The 19,394-nt window shown below is 44.1% G+C and overlaps 1 protein-coding gene across 4 annotated transcripts in view; it reads left to right on the top strand.

Annotated features, from left to right (window-relative positions):
* The first annotated feature begins 13,842 nt into the window (after window positions 1-13,842).
* Window positions 13,843-19,394, top strand: part of LOC110504831 (platelet-derived growth factor receptor beta) — a 44,758-nt gene continuing 39,206 nt past the window's right edge. For 2 of the 4 annotated variants that reach the window (XM_090219458.1, XM_036970012.2), the window contains exon 1: window positions 13,882-14,407. The gene's annotated coding sequence lies outside the window, so the exon portion shown is untranslated. Of the gene's footprint in view, window positions 14,408-19,394 lie in introns of all 4 variants that reach the window. The other 2 variants (XM_021583667.3, XM_036970013.2) reach the window with 2 other exon arrangements.

The raw sequence follows: 19,394 nt of genomic DNA, 5'->3' as shown, positions 1-19,394 counted from the left end.
CACGTTCATCTTTACAAACAATAGTACGCAAGTATAAACACCATAGGACCACACAGCCGTCATACGACTCAGGAAGGAGACGCGTTCTATCTCCTAGAGATGAACGTACTTTGGTGAGAAGAGTGCAAATCAATCGCAGAACAACAGCAAAGGACCTTGTGAAGACACTGGAGGAAACAGGTACAAAAGTATCTATATCCACAGTAAAACGAGACCTATATTGAGATAACCTGAAAGGCCCCTCAGCAATGAAGAAGCCACTGCTCCAAAACCGGCATAAAAAAAGCCAGACTATGGTTTGCAACTGCACATGCGGACAAAGATCGTACTTTTTGGAGAAATGTCCTCTGGTCTGATACAAAAATAGAACTGTTTGGCCATAATGACTATTGTTTTGTTTGGAGGAAAAAGGGGTAGGCTTGCAGGCCGAAGAACGCCATCCCAAACCTTGAAGCACTGGTATGGCAGCATCATGTTGTGGGGGTGCTTTGCTGCAGGAGGGACTGGTGCACTTCACAAAATAGATGGCATCATGAGGAAAGGAAAATTATGTGGATATATTGAAGTAACATTTCAAGACATGAGTCAGGAAGTTAAAGCTTGGTCGCAAATTGGTCTTCCAAATGGACAATGACCCCAAGCATACTTCAAAAGTTGTGGTAAAATGGCTTAAGGACAACAAAGTCAAGGTATTGGAGTGGCCATCACAAAGCCTGGACCTCAATCCTATAGAACATTTGTGGACAGAACTGAAAAAGTGTGTGCAAGCAAGGAGGCCTACAAACTTGACTCAGTTACACCAGCTCTGTCAGGAGAAATGGAAGGCTACCCGAAACGTTTGACCCAAGGTAAACAATTTAAATGCAATGCTACCAAATACTAATTGAGTGTATGTAAACTTCTGACCCACTGGGAATGTGATGAAAGGAATAAAAGCTTAAATAAATCATTCTCGATATTATTATTCTAACATTTCACATTTTTAAAATAAAGTGGTGATCCGAACTGACCTAAAACAGGGAATTTTTACTATGATTAAATTTCAGGAATTGTGAAAACTGAGTTTAAATGTATTTTGCTACGGTGTATGTAAACCTCCGACTTCAACTGTACTATATCAAATACAATTCCATTGCATTTCTAGAGACAACGGAATTGTCCGGTTGAAACATTATTGAAGATTTATGATAAAAACATCCTAAAGATTGATTCTATACATCGTTTGACATGTTTCTACGAACTGTAATATAACTTTTTGGATTTTTTGTCTGAACTGTCGTCTGGACTTGCCCGCGCCTCCTGAGTTTGGATTTGTGAACTAAACACGCGAACAAACAGGAGGAATTTGGACATAAATTATGGACTTTATCGAACAAAACAAACATTTATTGTGGAACTGGGGTTCCTGGGAGTGCATTCCGATCAAGATCATCAAAAGTAAGTGAATATTTATAACGCTATTTCTGACTTTTCTGACACCTCTCCTTCTTTGGAAAATGGCTGTATTGGTTTCTGTGACTAGCGCTGACATAACATAATCGCAAGGTTTGCTTTCGCCGTAAAGCCTTTTTGAAATCTGATACAGCGATTGCAGTAAGGAGAAGTTCATCTATATTTTCATGCATAACACTTCTATCTTTTATCAATGTTTATTATGAGTATTTCTGTAATTTGATGTGCCTCTCTGCACTTTCACCGAATGTTTGTTTGAGACAATGCATTTCTGAACATAACACACCAATTTCAAATGAGGTTTTTGGACATGAAGATGAACTTTATCGAACAAAACACACATTTATTGTGTAACATGAAGTCCTGTGAGTGCCATCTGATGAAGATCATCAAAGGTTAATAATTAATTTAATCGCTATATCTGTCTTTTGTGACACCCCTCCTTGACTGGAAAATGACTGTATGGTTTTCTGTGACTAGGTGCTTTTCTAACATAATCGTTTGGTGTGCTTTCGTCATAAAGCCTATTTGAAATCGGACACTGTGGTTGGATTTACAATAAGTTTATCTTTAAAATGGTGTTAAATACTTGTATGTTTGAGGAATTTTAATTATGGGATTTCTGTTGTTCTGAATTTGGTGCCCTGCAATTTCACTGGATGTGTAACGGCAGATTTTCTCCTCTTCCTCTGAAGAGGTGAAACAAGGATCGGACCAATACGCAGCGTGGTAGGTGTCCATGGTTTTTAATAAGAAAACTAAACATGAACACAAATACAAAATAACAAATGTGGCAAAACCGAAACAGTCCTATCTGGCGCAGAGAACACAAAGATAGGAAACAACCACCCACAAATCCCAACACAAAACAGGCTACCTAAATATGGTTTCCAATCAGAGACAATGACTGACACCTGCCTCTGATTGAGAACCATATCAGGCCAAACATAGAAATAGACAAACTAGACACACAACATAGAATGCCCACCCAGCTCACGTCCTGACCAACACTAAAACAAGGAAAACACACAAGAACTATGGTCAGAACGTGACAGGCTGTTGGCGAGGTGGGACGCTTGCGTCCCACATATCCCAGATAGGTTTTAGAGTAGGTGGGGACTACAGCCTGGGACCGCGACAGGTTGAAGATGTCAGAGAAGACACCCATGACCTGATCAGCACACACTCTGAGGACGAGGCCAGGGATGTCATCTGGGCAGGTGGCTTCCTGAGTATTCACTCGTGAGAGTTCTCTTCACGTCAGCCTCGGAGAGCAAAAGCACCTAGTCGTCTGGAGCAGCAAGAGTCTTCCTGAATAGTTTGGCATTGTCTGCCTTGAAGAGAGCACAGAATGTATTAAGCTTGTCTAGGAGAGTAGCTTCGGTGGGCACCGCACAGCTGGAATTTCTTTGTAGTCTGTGATAGTCTGTAGTCCTTGCCACATGCGATGCGAGTCTGAATTGTCGAACATCAATTAAAGTTTGAGTCTCTATTGTGTTTGTGGAACTCGTACCTGCTTGCCTTGTACGCCTCGCACGCCACCGAGTCATCAGGGTTTGTTCTGCTGACATCGACGCTACAGTTCAGGCTCTCAGCATTGAACAGATATCTATGTTCATCCAGGGTTTTTGTTTTGGATATGTCTGGATTGTTATTGTGGGTTCAAATTAATCAACACATTTCCTAAAGAAGCCTGTGACTGACGATGTATATTCCTCAATGTTGATGGATGAGTCCTGGTTGAATAATTCTTTGAACAAATAATTCAATCAGTATTCTCAAAACAATCCTGCAGCAGTGAGTCTGCCTCCTCTGTCCAGCCTCTCACTATTCTCTGTGTCGGTGGCTCCCTCTTGAGTTGCTGCTTGTAGGTGGAGAGTAGGAACAGAGAGACATGATCTGATTGGCCGAAGTGGGGGCGGGGAAATGCAGTAGATGTAGTAGATGTTGTCTTTCGTGTTACAGTAGATGTGTCTTTAGTTTTGTAGTAGATGTTGTCTTTCGTGTTACAGTAGATGTGTCTTTAGTGTTACAGTAGATGTGTCTTTAGTGTTACAGTAGATGTGTCTTTAGTGTTACAGTAGATGTGTATTTGTGTTACAGTAGATGTGTATTTAGTGTTACTGTAGATGTGTCTTTAGTGTTACTGTAGATGTGTTTTTAGTGTTACAGTAGATGTGTATTTAGTGTTGTAGTAGATGTGTCTTTAGTGTTAGAGTAGATGTGTCTTTAGTGTTGTAGTGGATGTTGTCTTTAGTGTCACAGTAGATGTAGGAGTTGCAGTAGCAATGGGCAATATCACCATTGATGATTTGGTAGTGTCAGTTGTGCAGTGATCTGTGCTAAGTTTATACTGCACAATGTATTCACTTCTGGCTGTAGAGAACGAGACAATATCTCGTCTAAAGTATTACACTAGTTTACTGTTGCAGTGGTATTAGACTGTGAGGAGGGTCCCACTCTGCTCTGAGCCGGTCCTGTTCTGAAGACTGTGCTGTTGTTCCCTCTTAACTCCCTGGGTTGTGTTGTAACTGCCCTCCTATCTAATAACTACTGGGCCCTCTACATCCCTCTAATTAGTGCTGCTGGGCCTTCACATTGACTCACACAATTACACGAGAGTGTGTGCACGGTCCAATTTACCCCCTGCCCCCTCATCTCTCCCTCTCTGTCCCCCCCCCCCCCGTTCTCTCTCATGGGGCCCTCTCTTGCTAACAAAAAGAAAGTCCTTAGTCAGCTGCTGGCTGGCGGTATGAATCTTCAGGCCATCCGCTCATATGCTGGGAAAGGAGAAATTAGGAAGACGGCCAAGATTGAAAACAGACATGGGCACTCTGGTGTGGAGGGGTTAGAGAGAGAGAGAGAGAAGTGCAGGGCTGTGACGGTCATAACATTTTGGATGATGGTAATTGGTCAGCTAAATGACAGTGGTCACTGTCATAACCGTTCAAATTGCAACAACAAAATTGTTATTTAAAAATAAATTAAGACGCACATTTTCTCCTCTCTTCCGCTCCTGACTACATGCGCAGCCATAGAAATAGAATGAATAGAATGGGCGTCCAATCAAGTCAATGATGTCATAATGGGGGGACTGGCGGCCATTGAGATGAGCAAAGCAGGAAGTAAAAGCAGGAAGTTTACCCATCAATATGGTTCCACGGTAGATGGTCAAGTCAGTGTGTAACCAGGGTAGCTGTTGCTTTAAGCTACCCTGAGTTGTTGTACATGCAAGCCTATAACTGCACAGGATTATTTTCAGCGTCAAACCAATCAGAGCGCAGAATGTTTTCCCAGCCCCTCGAGCGGCTAGCACATAAGTTAGCAGCATGCCAGGCTGACAGCACATTGCTGACGGGCAGATTTTCTTCTCGTTCACCGATTCGTAATGACAGAAAACAAATGATTTCGCTACCTGTGTAGCTTCTGTCAACTTGCTTCTGAAACTGAATGTGTTTTGTGCATAATCCGCTTTTTACTCAAGCCTCCGATCCATCCTGTTGCCAATTTAACATGAATAGCCCATAGCCTATAGATGATTGTCTTATCCACTGTTTTCATAAAAGAAAACCAATACAAATGTTCGTCAGTGTTTGGTTACTCGTTTCATAGTTCAACTTGATAGAAATAAGTAGAACTTCATATCATTCACATCATTTTGCAGCCTGGGGTCCCTCTTCATGGGCCCCTGTGGCACAGAACACATCTTCTGATCTGAGGGGTGGAGTCTTTGTTTACAGGCCCCGTGGGAAAGTTGGCGAAAGCTCCGCCTCTTAGTGATCACCTAGGTGACTCAGTGATCAAGTCTCAGTGGCAAGGGGTCAAAGAGAAACGCCTACAGAGAGTACCTCAGGAAGAGACAAAACATTCCTATGAGGGAAGTTGTTATCTCCTTATACCATTACGCTGTTATAACAAAACAAATATATATTCTGAAGTAATGGAAAGATAAAAGGGTGCATGGGTTAGTATCCACATTAATGACAACATAGAGCTCAAGTCAAGTTTTTCAGTTGTCTATGCTTGTGAAGTTCAGGTACATTTCTATAGACGAGTTGTTAAATAGGTTCTGTATTCCCTAGATTGTTAATATCAATGACACAAATATACATGAATTTACCCTCTGTGCCAGTTCCACCCCTTTCTGTTCCAATTCGCTCTCTCAGACAAGGCACACACCTTGTGAAGGCCTCCCTTAACAGGGAGTAGGGAGGTGCAGGTTGTAAGGGATAGTTTCGGTCCAGGGGAATGCAGGTAGCTGGTTTCTGTATGGGGTTGCTGCAGTGGAACATCGCATTGTAATGTTATTTTGTTTTGCAGGCAGACGCCAATACCAGTATTGCAGAATTCATCAAGCAGATGGTGTTGGACAAAACCTCAAGGGGATACAAAGGTTGTGGTCCCCCCCCCCCCCCCCCCCCCTCAATGGTTTGGCAAATCGTGGGGAAATCCCATGCACTCCAAACAGTTAACAAAACCACCAAAACAGTTATGGTCAAATGGCTTTTTGTATAGTAAAGAAACCAAAGTAGGCTAGAATAGGGTTTGCTGACAGAATAAGGGCAGCCCATGTGTGGTGGCATTGTAGTTTACCATCTTGATGGTGTTGGGGAAAGAGGAAGGCATTTCCAAAAGGAGGCAGTAACAGCCCTCAGCCAGAGAAAGGAGGTGGTTAGTGGGAGCGTACCTATGACCACACAGTACACAAGATAAAACTAGCTGACCACCCCCAACAACATATAAGCTCATCGCTTAGGGGATGTCACTACACCCCCAGTGTAGCATGAGACATCAGGGGTGCGACCTGAGTTGATCCTGTCTCAGCCTCCAGTATTTATGCTGCAGTAGTTTATGTGTCGGGGGGCTAGGGTCAGTTTGTTATATCTGGAGTACTTCTCCTGTCCTATTCGGTGTCCTGTGTGAATCTAAGTGTGCGTTCTCTAATTCTCTCCTTCTCTCTTTCTCTCTCTCGGAGGACCTGAGCCCTAGGACCATGCCCCAGGACTACCTGACATGATGACTCCTTGCTGTCCCCAGTCCACCTGGCTGTGCTGCTGCTCCAGTTTCAACTGTTCTGCCTTATTATTATTCGACCATGCTGATCATTTATGAACATTTGAACATCTTGGCCATGTTCTGTTATAATCTCCACCCGGCACAGCCAGAAGAGGACTGGCCATCCCACATATGCTCTCTCTAATTCTCTCTTTCTTTCTCTCTCTCGGAGGACCTGAGCCCTAGGACCATGCCCCAGGAATACCTGACATGATGACTCCTTGCTGTCCCCAGTCCACCTGACTGTGCTGCTGCTCCAGTTTCAACTATTCTGCCTTATTATTATTCGACCATGCTGGTCATTTATGAACATTTGAACATCTTGACCATGTTTTGTTATAATCTCCACCCGGCACAGCCAGAAGAGGACTGGCCACCCCACATAGCCTGGTTCCTCTCTAGGTTTCTTCCTAGGTTTTGGCCTTTCTAGGGAGTTTTTCCTAGCCACCGTGCTTCTTCACCTGCATTGCTTGCTGTTTGGGGTTTTAGGCTGGGTTTCTGTACAGCACTTTGAGATATCAGCTGATGTACGAAGGGCTATATAAAATAAATTTGATTGATTTGAAATTTGATTTGATCTCCCCCACCGCATGTTCCTCACATTATGCCAAACTAATTGTGTAAAACTGTAATTCTGCACATCATATCCCTCTCCAGAAACAACCCCTAACCCCTGGTCACTTTATATTCAGGCAAAATAATTAGACAGGACATGTAGGGCTTTGTAATCGTTGGTATCAGTGGCAGATTTAGGCATAGGCGACATGCGCAGACACCCAGGGCGACCTCTCGTCGGGGACAGCATGGTTCACCCTCACAAAAAAAATATATATATATATTCGTATATGGTTACATTTGCGCAATCAGTTTTCTATCGCTCATTTGCACATCACGTCAATGATATCATGTCACCATGTGGGACCATGGGTCCATTAACCTTGTCGGAGTGTTGTGAGCTAGGAGGGCTACTGCCTGGGAAGGTCTCCAACTCAGAAGTACGTGATGGGGAGGGGGCCGGGGTTAGGTTGACCTCAGATCTCCCCACTGGATGCCCGAGGTAGGGGGAGCGGGAGAATCTATCAAATAGCGCACCTCTAACTTTGTGCAACTAATGCAATTAGTAATGCAATTAGTTGTGCAATTTAGTTTGTGTGTTACTTGTTTGAAGTGCAATAGTGTAATAATCTGGTTCTCTTCTTTATAAGTGTGTTATTCTATTTGTGTATTTGTGTGATATAGGATTTGTGCAATTTTGTTTTATTTGTGGGGTTTTTGTATTTATTTGTATTTATATACTACAATTAGTTTATATTTGTCTTTGTTTCTTCTTTTTGATATTTATGAGTCTTATTTTTGTATATATTTTTATATTTACATTGTTTTAAATGTTATGATTATTTATTTGTGCTGATCCAAATGTCAGTGACAGTTTTGGGCTGAAGAGGGGGAGTTCGCCCAGGGAGCCATACCAACTTCAACCTCCACTGGTTGGTATCCGTTATGTGAAAGTAAATGCAATTAGGTGATAATCTGGTCATGTATTCATAAAGCATTGCATAGTAGGTGTGATGATCCAGGATCATGGCTCCCTGTCCATGTATTCATTATGATACAAAAGGCATAACTGACAGCAGGCTGTTGTTTTGTTGTGTTGTTTCCTGTAAAGCGTACTATTGAGCTATTTTGGTTGCCATTTCTTCTTTCCTTTTCAAGTGTAGAAGAGGGCCTACTGAAACTGACAAAAGTTTCAGAAGAGTGGGATGCAATGCCTATCTCCTTTACTCTGCAGTCCAGGCCAGACTTCATGGTTGTTATAGAGAGGCTGTATGACATCCACAACGGCCATGATCCCTCAGATTCCCAAGATCAACACTGTGGCAGATCCACCCTATCTTGAGGAAGGAAATTCAGAGCTGGCTGCGTATTAGGGTAACACCGTCAGTGATTCGGGTACTTTCACAGAATTTGCCAAGGCACACAGGCTCATGTACTTATAATTGCACATTGTTGTCACACCACAATGAAATCTGGGAGAGGACTGTGGATCTGTCTCTGTCCGTTCATACATAAGTCACACTCGATCATTCGTGTGGGACGACATGTTTACTGTTGCTTTGTTTAGGTGTCATTTAAATGGAGTCAGCTATGTTTTATGTATAATATTAGAAATAATTCAGTTCTATACGAGCACCCTCTCCGAAAATCACTTTTCCCAGAGAATTAACAAGTGGAAAAATACCAGTCAAAGTACCAGTCAAAAGTTTGGACGCACATACTCACTCATTCAAGGGTTTGTCTTTATTTTTACTTTTTGCTACGTTGTAGAATAATAGAAAAGACATCAACACTATGAAATAACACATATGGAATCACGTAGTAACCAAAAAAGTGTTAACAAGTCAACATTTATTTTTATTTTGAGAGTCTTCACAACAGCCACCTTTTGCCTTGATGACAGCTTTGCACACTCTTGGCATTCTCTCAAACAGCTTCATGAGTTAGTCACCTGGAATGCATTTCAATTAACAGGTGTGCCTTGTTAAAAGTTAATTTGTAGAATGTATTTCATTCTTAATGCGTTTGAGCCAATCAGTTGTGCTGTGACCAAGTCCATCATTACTTTAAGACATGAAGGTCAGTCAATAGGGAAAATGACAAAACTTTCTTCAAGTGCAGTCGCAAAAACTATCAAGCACTATGGTGTAACAACAGAGATACCTCTGCTGCAGAGGAGAAGTTCATGAGAGTTACCAGCCTCAGAAATTGCAGCCCAAATAAATGCTTCACAGAGTTCAAGTAACAGACACATCTCAACATCAATTGTTCAGAGAAGACTGCATGAATCAGGCCTTCATGGTAGAATTGCTGCAAAGAAACCACTACTAAAGGACACCAATAATATTAAGAGACTTTCTTGGCCCAAGAAACACAGCAATGGACATGAGACTGGTGGAAATCTGTCCTTTGGTCTGATGAGTCCAAATTTTAGATTTTTGGTTCCAACCGCTGTTTCTTTGTGAGACGCAGAGTCAGTGAACAGATGGTCTCCGCATGTGTGGTTCCCATGGTTCAGCATGGAGGAGGAGGTGTGATGGTATGGGATTGCTTTGTTGGTGATACTGTCTGTGATTTATTTGGAATTCAAAGGCACACTTAAACAGCATTCTGCAGAGATACGCCATCCCATCTGGTTGGCTCTTAGTTGTTTTTCAACAGGACAATGACCCAACACACCTCCAGGAGGTTTTATTTTATAATTTTTTTGTTATATCATTCTATAGATTATGTTTATGTTGATTTTAATTGAAGAGGTTAATGCAAATGATATGCAGTGCCCTCGGGAGCCCATGCTTCACCATAGGGAGTTTGCCAGGTTTTCTCCAGACGTGATGCTTGGCATTCAGGCCAAAGAGATCTGTGTTGGTTTCATCAGAGAATCTTGTTTCTCATGGTCTGAGAGTCCTTTAAGAGCCTTTTGGCAAACTCCAAGCGTGCTGTCATGTGCCTTTTACTGAGGAGTGACTTCAGTCAGGCCACTCTACCATAAAGGCCTGATTGGTGGAGTGCTGCAGAGATGGTTGTCCTTCTGGGAGGTTCTTCCATCTCCACAGAGGAAGTCTGGAGCTCTGTCAGAGTGACCATCGGGTTCTTGGTCACCTCACTGACCAAGGCCCAGTTTGTCCGGGCGGCCAGCTCTAGGAAGAGTTTTGGTGGTTGCAAACTTCTTCCATGTAATAATTACGGGGGCCACTGTTCTTGGGGACCTGCAATGCTGCAGATATATTTTGGTACCCTTCCCCAGATCTGTGCCTCGACACAATCCTGTCTCAGAGTTCTACAGAAATTTCACTCCACGCCATGGCTTCGCTTAGTTTTTGCTCTGACATGCACTGTCAACTGTGGGACCTTATATTGATAGGTGTGTACCTTTTCCAAATAATGTCCAATCAATTGAATTTACCACAGGTGGACTCCAATCAAGTTGCAGAAACATCACAAGGATGATCAATGGTAACAGGATGCGCCTGAGCTCAATTTCGAGTCTCATAGCAAAGGGTCTGAATACTTCTGGAAATAAGCTATTTCTGTTTTATATATTTTTTTATATATTTGCATACATTTATGAAAACCTGTTTTAGCTTTGTCATTATGGGGTATTTTGTGTAGATTGATGAAGGGGGAAAAATGTAATACATTTTAGAATAAGAAGGCAACCTAACAAAATGTGGAAAAGGTCAAGGGGTCTGAAGACTTTCCGAATGCACTGTATATATTACAAAATACAGTGCTAGAGGGTTTGCCACTTGACGTACCCTGTACCCATACCTGAGACAAAGCCCATCGCGGCAGGTACTCCAGTTGTTGGAGAGTTGGGCCAGTAACTGAAAGGTTGCTGGTTTGAATCCTCGAGCTGACAAGGTAAAAATCTGTCGTTCTCCCTCTGAACAAGGCAGTTAACCCACTGTTTCCTGGTAGGCAGTCATTGTAAATAAGAATTTGTTCATAACTGACTTGCCTTGTTAAATAAACAAAACCAAAAAATCACAACAAGAGGGATATCACAACGCCACATAATGTGAAACCTGTTGGCCAAAGCACATCACGACAAGAGGGATATCACAATGCCACAAAGTGTGAAAACTGTTGGCCAAAGCACATCACGACAAGAGGGATATCACAACGCCACATAATGTGAAACCTGTTGGCCAAAGCACATCACGACAAGAGGGATATCACAACGCCACATAATGTGAAACCTGTTGGCCAAAGCACATCACGACAAGAGGGATATCACAACGCCACATAATGTGAAACCTGTTGGCCAAAGCACATCACGACAAGAGGGATATCACAACGCCACATAGTGTGAAACCTGTTGGCCAAAGCACATCACGACAAGAGGGATATCACAACGCCACATAGTGTGAAACTTGTTTGCCAAAGCACATCACGACAAGAGGGATATCACAACGCCACATATTGAAAAAAACTATGAAACACATTATAAAAGCAGGCACAAGGGACAAAGTACCCGCTGGGCAAAAAGTCGTTGAATCAATGTTGTTTCCACCTAATTTAAACCAAAAAAATCTATGTGATGTTGAATCAACGTGGAAAACCAATTGGATTTGCAAAAAGCAACCAACGTCAGGTCATTATGTATTTTCACCAACGGCACGGTGAAGCCTTCTGTTGGTTTCACGTTGAGTTCACATTGACAACTCAACCAAATGTAGATCAAAACTCGACGTTGAACTGACATCTGTGGGAAGTGGGAAGGCAGCAAGATAAAACTGAAAAGACGACAGAGAGGCATAACAGACCAAGAACCATGTTACATCCAGAATAACTCTGATGCCGCTGCTATCAATCCACACAGAGAGACATATTCAGTTATACCTTTCTCCTCTGGGGTCTTTTTTTTCTATGACCAAGATCTTTTGAAACACCAATTGAAAAAAATGGTGTCACAGCAAAAAGTAAGATAAATAAATAAATATCCATTAGAAAATTTGCAAAACTGTCAGTGAAAATAGCCATTAATCTGAGCACCATGTGGTGACCGAAGGACTACTACTACCATACTCTCAGGTAGTTGCAGAGGGCTGTGTCTGACATCTTCTCTGGCCCATCAGTACGCTTCTTAATCTCCTCCAACTGATGTCCTTTTTTTACCCATAATCCTCAGAACCCTTATCACGTGAATGCCTTCAAAAGATAAGTCAAATCATTTAAATCCACAGTAGCTGTGCTGCTTTTCTGGCAACCCGTAGCGTACAGTATTAATCTCTACTATTCGTAAGGGATAAACGCAGACCTTCTGTACATCATCTGGAAATAATGGACAACATAGTAGGGACGACACGCCGTATGTTTTAGGTATTCAAAGCCCTGCAACAGACTAACCTCCTGTCCAGGGGGTGTATTTGTACGTCAAGCTGCCTCACACCACAGAAACAGGAGATAGGGCTGTCTTTAGATAATGTATTGGGTAGAGACATCTACATACATGCACTCCTCTCTGCATCCTCTGTCAGCTGATTCATCTCCTGATCCGTATGTTCTCTGCAGTTAAAACACGTCCTTGGTCACCAGTAAATCAGGGTTTCTTATTATACCTGGTTTTGGAGATGTTTGAACATGTTGTTCCAGCCCAGTAGTAACACATTGATACGCCAATCAAGGGCTTGATAATTAGTTCATTCTAAGCTTGTCAGGCGTATTAGTGGCAGTGATTAGCTAGAATTAAAATGCACACATACACACATTACGAACTCTCTCTCCAACGCTCCCCTGTACCTCTCTCTGTGACAGTCCTAGCATATCATATCTAGCTAGCTAGTTAGCTAGCTGTATGTTCTAGTTAGCTAGATAGTTAAAACATTCATGGTTATCAAACCGTCAAGCCAGTATGGTGGAAAAATTATTGGAAACATTTCCCTTTTGGACCACTAGGTTTTATGGGTATTATGACACCTCCAGTGTGGGGATCTATTGCGAGTGTACCCATGCGTTTACCAGTCAAATTGTCAGGGTTAGCGCTTCCAATTCTATTCATTCTATTTTGATGTGTGCTGCTGCTGCAAGAGCAACAACGTTTCATAATGTTGTTGAGTCCATGCTACTGCAGAAACAGACTCAACCGCACGCATGCCCGGCCACCCCGTCTTCTTTCCATTTTAAAACGGTTATTTTTATGACGATGAGAGAGACAGAGAGACAGAAAGAAACAGAGGGAGGGGGGTGAGATGAAGAGAGGGAAGGTGTGACTGTAAGAGAGAGACATTCTTTCAAGTTGAAAACAGAGCTCCTATGCACCATATGCACCTATGCACCATATGCACCTATGCACTCTCTCTTTCATACTTTATGCAGGTGGGGTGATTATTACAGAAAGTGAAGCTGAGTTATTCCACTAAGAGAAAGAGAGACTTGTTTTTTATTTTATTTCTATAGCCTGGCACTGAGGTGTTTTCTTGTGGACCTCTCTCTCTCTCTCTCTCGTTCGCTCTCTTTCTCTCTCTCTCTCTTTCTCCTTCTCTTTCTCTATCTCTCTTTCTCCGTCTCTCTCTCTTTCTCTCTCTCTCTCTAACTCTTGTGCTTCTTTTGACTCCTAGGTGTAGTCCAGTCCTGTTGCTAGTGGAGACTGTCGGAACTGCTACAGTTACACCTCAAACAAATCCCTTCAGTGTGTTTTTCTCTTACTCTTTTTCTCAGTTATCCCCTTCTCTCTACATCTCCCCCCTCTGTCTTCCTCCTTGGCCCTCCCTTCCCCTCTCACTCTCTCTCCCTCCATCCCCTTTCTCTCTCTCTCTCTCCCTCCATCTCTCTCTCACTCTCCGTGTGTTAGAGGCTCAGCAGTTGTGGACCACTGACACTATTCTCTGAGAGAGAGACAGAGTTTATGTCTCTGTTCACTGTTCGGCAGAGCAGTAGGCTGGCTTTATCAGTGTGTGAGAGGAGAGGAGAGGAGAGGAGAGGAGAGGAGAGGAGAGGAGAGGAGAGGAGAGGAGAGGAGAGGAGAGGAGAGGAGAGGAGAGGAGAGGAGAGGAGAGGAGAGGAGAGGAGAGGAGAGGAGAGGAGATCCCCTGTGATGTGACTATGTAACCAGAGAGCTCAGAGTGGTCCCTCCTCCGGTGGAACTCCCAGGACACTGGAGAGTAACTCTAACCCACAACACTACAGCCCTGCACTTCAGAGGGATCTAGTCCAACCCCTAAAAACACAACTGGCTGGAGACTCCGTCCTCAGAAGGCGACTGACCGCCGGCTAGAGCACTTCTCTGATAGAGAGAGCGTTGGAGAGAAAGAGAAAAAGAGGGAGAGAGAAAAAGAGACACTAACAGAGACTCGATTATGTTTTAGGAGCCAAGACATAGCAGAGAACTGATACACTGAAGGTAAGAGGATGTCCCGTCTTGTTGGCTCTTTACAGTTTTCTCACCTTGACTAACACATGTTTGACAGCTATAATAGAGACTGATTTACTGGACATGAAGGAAGTGTAAATTAAATCAGTCGAGACAGAGATCCCATTAGAACTAATCCAACTAATGTGTGTCACCTCAGTCGCCTCAGTCATGCACTACTGTACTGTAGCTGTCCACAACTGGATAATGACATCTCATCTTAAAACATATTTATTCTACAATGATTGTCAAAGGATATTTATTTATTTTTGCTGAATTGTGCACACCGAAATGTCTGTTTAATAATATGAAATATCTTGCCAGACTTACACCCTTGTGAATGTGTGTGTGTGTGTGTGTGTTGGGGGGTATGCTTGTGATGCTTGCACTTGTATGCACATTCTACACATTTGAATGTCTATGGAGTGACGAACCTGAGTCAACAACACCTTGGTTGTAGAGGTATTTTACAACATGGTGGAGCATCTCTGTACACATGTCTGTTTGTCTGTCGCCGCCACGGAACTTTAACAATGTTTACATTCTCACTATAGACGATACGCTTGACAAGGAGTCCCGGGGTGTCTGACACACACACACACGAACGCACACACTGTGTACCTTGGCCACTTTGTGCGTTAGTGCTAAAGGGGCTGTTTGTACAGCTCTCTCAACTCACCCTCGGTGAAGCGCCGGTCCCCACCAGCGAACCATTGGTGCCCTGCATCCCTGTGTGAATGACCTTAACAGAATCAATCTTGTACGCATAGCTACACAGGGGAGCCACTCACAGCCATGGAGCATTATCATAGCGTCATTCACGTCATTGGAGTCCTCAGTCTTCAGTTGAGGAGACAACTCTGTGTTGTTAAACCACATAGTGTTCCCCGGGAGCCCAGTGTGGCAGAGGAGGCTGGTGGGGGGAGCTATAGGAGGATGTGCTCATTGTAGTGCCTGGAATGGAATGGACTCAAACGTGTGGTTTCCATATGTTTGATGTGTTTAATACGGTTCCATTTGTTCTATTCCAGCCGTTCCAATGAGCACGTCCTCCTATAGTTCATCCCACCAGCCTCCTCTGGTGTGTGTATGTGTGTGTATCTTTCGGAGGGGTTGGGTTAAAAGCGGAAGTCACATTTTGTCTGGAGCTTGTGTGCATTTGACCAATAAAGTGTTAATGTTAATAAGTGTACTACGTAGTTTAAACTCTGTTCGTGGTGAGCGTGTGGCTCTTGCAAACCAGTGAGTTGTATCTGTGTCATCCCGCCATAGAAGAGACATGCATAGAAACATACTGCTCTCTGACTCATCCCCACAGACCCCATCACTGTGGAGGTCTCAGTTGTTGAGCTGGCATACATATGACATACTGCAGGGTTATAGTAGTCATCTCTTCTCATGACACAAACATGTGTGGAATGTTACTCTGTCATCCAACAGATGTTGTCCTCCTGAGACTGCTGTTCCATGACTACGTGCTCTAAGCGTTTGGTATGCCGGTGCTCTGGCATGGGCCACGTTACCTAGTAGTGCCACAAACAGACAACACTCAAGCACTGTAATGCAAATGATTCCTTTTGATAGAACCGATGTTGGTATGTTTTATGTTGTCTCCCTTCCTCTTTGAAGGACAGTTATTTTTCTTGGGAAACCATCTTGTCACGAGACGTTTGGATATTTATTGCATGCATCTTAAAGAATTGTGTTCATATTATTTTAGAATGAATGTTTTAATGTATTGTTTTATAATTCTCCTCTATCTTAGAGCAGTTTATCACTAACATGCTATGTTAAACCTACGCTAAATCTATTCTCTCTCACGTTCTAAAACATCCAAAAGTTTAAATTAAGACAAGTTTTGAGCGTTGTGGGGATTTTTTCTTACAGTGTGTCAGGGGGTTGGCATGTTGGGGAGAGAGAGAGTATTCCTGCTCTGATATAGTACTACACTCTGAAAAAAAAGGGTGCTATCTAGAAACCTAAAAGAGTTCTTCTGCTGTCCCCATAGGATAACCCTTTGAAGAACCCTTTTTGGTTACAACACAGAGGGTTCTACATGGAACTAAAAGATTCTACCTGGAACTAAAAGGGGTTCTACCTGGAACCAAAAATTGTTATTCTATGGGGACAGCCGAAGAACACTTTTGCTACCCTTTTTTCTAAGAGTGTACAGACCTCCCCTCTCCCCTTTCCTCTCTCCCTTTCCTCTCCCCTCCTCTAAACCCCTTCCCTCTCCTCCCATCCTTTCCTCGCCCCTACTCTAAACCCCTTCCCTCTCCTCCCATCCCATCCTCTCCCCTCCTCTAAACCCCTTCCCTCTCCTCCCATCCTTTCCTCGCCCCTCCTCTAAACCCCTTCCCTCTCCTCCCATCCCTTCCTTTCCCCTCCTCTAAACCCCTTCCCTCTCCTCCCATCCCTTCCTCTCCCATCCCTTCCTCTAAACCCCTTCCCTCTCCTAACATCCTTTCCTCTCCACTCCTCTAAACCCCTTCCCTCTCCTCCCATCCCTTCTTCTCCCCTCCTCTAAACCCCTTCCCTCTCCTCCCATCCCTTCCTTGCCCCTCCTCTAAACCCCTTCCCTCTCCTGCCATCCCTTCCTCTCCCCTCCTCTAAACCCCTTCCCTCTCCTCCCATCCCTTCCTCTCCCCTCCTCTAAACCCCTTCCCTCTCCTCCCATCCCTTCCTCTCCCCTCCTCTAAACCCCTTCCCTCTCCTCCCATCCTTTCCTCGCCCCTCCTCTAAACCCCTTCCCTCTCCTCCCATCCCTTCCTCTCCCCTCCTCTAAACTCCTTCCCTCTCCTCCCATCCCTTCCTCTCCCCTCCTCTAAACCCCTTCCCTCTCCTCCCATCCCTTCCTCTCCCCTCCTCTAAACCCCTTCCCTCTCCTCCCATCCCTTCCTCTCCCCTCCTCTACACCCCTTCCCTCTCCTCCCATCCCTTCCTCTCCCCTCCTCTAAACCCCTTCCCTCTCCTCCCATCCCTTCCTCTCCCCTCCTCTAAACTCCTTCCCTCTCCTCCCATCCCTTCTTCTCCACTCCTTTCCTTTCCCCTCCCCTCCCCTCCCCTCCCCTCCCCTCCCCTCCCCTCCTCTCCTCTCCTCTCCTCTCCTCTCCCCTCCCCTCCTCCGCTCCCCTCCCCCATTGGTCGTCAGCTGTCCCGGCTCTCAGATCAGTGCTTCCTGCGTGCCAGCTAAACTGAGAAATGTGCTTTACATTATGGCCATGCAGAAGACATGCAGTGTATCTAATTCAACAGGCGGCTCACAGACACAGACACTCACAGACACTACCCCATATGAAGTACCAGTGTGGTAACTTATAGCTACAAGTTTTGCAGCAAATTGAATAAGCCCCATGCTGTCTATACAGTGATTGATATTTTTCAGTCAAAGCCATACTTGTTTAGAATCAAGAACAGACACTAATGCTGTTTAGATATTGGTACTAATAAAGGCTTTACCACCTGGCATTTAGCTCTCTCTCTCTAAGTGTGGCCATTTAAACTTTTACTCCAACACAAGCCTTACAGTAGAGATCAACACTGCAAGCCTCATCTTCCTGTTATCCTCAGAACAAAGAATTTATCAATCATCTCCCAGCGGTCAATCATCCATTGATTCATTATGTATGACCTTCATACTTCTGGACTAAGAGATACCACTCTGACTCCAGTAAGGCCAGAGCCCGCTACTCCAAGCATATGCCTTCCTCCTCCTCATTCTCCTCCTCCTTATTCTCCTCCTCACTCCTCCTCCTCATCCTCCTCCTCCACCTCCCTGCTCGTCCTCCCTCCTCCTCCCCTCATTCTCCTCCTCCTCCTCCTCCTCCTACTCCTCATCTTCCCTCCTCCTCCTCATTCTCCACCTCCCTGCTCATCCTCCCTCCTCCTCCCCTCATTCTCCTCCTCCTCCTCCCCTCCTCCTCCTCCTCAGTACTAACCATTCCACTGACAGCCATTAGAACATAGACCACTAATGACCACTCCTCTACATCCGACCTCCTCCTCCTCCACCACCTCCCTCCTCCTCCTCCCTCCTTCTCAGTACTAACCATTCCACTGACAGAGTCATTAGAACATAGGCCACTAATGACCACTCCTTTCTGTCCCACCTCCCACACAACAACACTAAGAGAAGCAGCTGCATCATATCTGAGAGAGGGTGTGCCAGCTATCCAGCTGTGAGGAGGACATTAGAAATAGAAGGGTTGATAAAAGCTTCGTTACAGAGTAATAAGGCTCTGTAACAGAGTAATAAGGCTTTGTAACAGAGTAATAACACAGAGTACTCCCAAGTGGCGCAGCGGTCTAAGGCACTGCCTCTCAGTGCAAGAGGCGTCACTACAGTCCCCGGTTTGGATCCAGGCTGTATCACATCCGGCCAAGTCCCATTGTCACGACTTCCGCTGAAGTTGGTCCCTCTCCTTGTTTGGGCGGCGTTCGGCGGACGAAGTCGCCGACCTTCTAGCCATCGCTGATCCACTTTTCATTTTCCATTGGTTTTGTCTTGTCTTCCATCTCACCTGGTTCCAATTCCATCAATTACATGTTGTGTATTTAACCCTCTGTTCCCCCCCATGTCCTTGTCGGTAATTGTTTATTGTAGTGCTTATGCTTGGTAAGCAGGTATTTTCCAGGTTTTGTTTGACCCATGTATTGTATTGTTCTGTTGACGGTGGTTTACGGATATTAAACGACACCGTTGTAAATCAATTTTCGCTCTCCTGCGCCTGACTTCTCTGCCGTCAGTACGCACCTCACTACACCCATAGGGCGGCTTACAATTGGTCCAGCGTCGTCCGGGTTTGGCCGGGGTAGGCCGTCATTGTAAATAACAATTTAGGCTTAAATTTAAATAAAACATATTTTTTTTAAATAAGGCTTTGTTACAGAGTAATACGGTTTTGTAACAGAGTAATAAGGCTTTGTCTTAGGGATGGAAAGACAAAATAACCACTGTATGAGTATCTTAATAAAAACA

The sequence above is a fragment of the Oncorhynchus mykiss genome, chromosome 25 (assembly GCF_057628025.1).
Source record: "Oncorhynchus mykiss isolate SJ-2025 chromosome 25, ASM5762802v1, whole genome shotgun sequence".
Classification (NCBI taxonomy): domain Eukaryota; kingdom Metazoa; phylum Chordata; class Actinopteri; order Salmoniformes; family Salmonidae; genus Oncorhynchus; species Oncorhynchus mykiss.
Note: the sequence above shows the minus strand (reverse complement) of the source record. Positions and strands in the feature narration are given on the sequence as shown.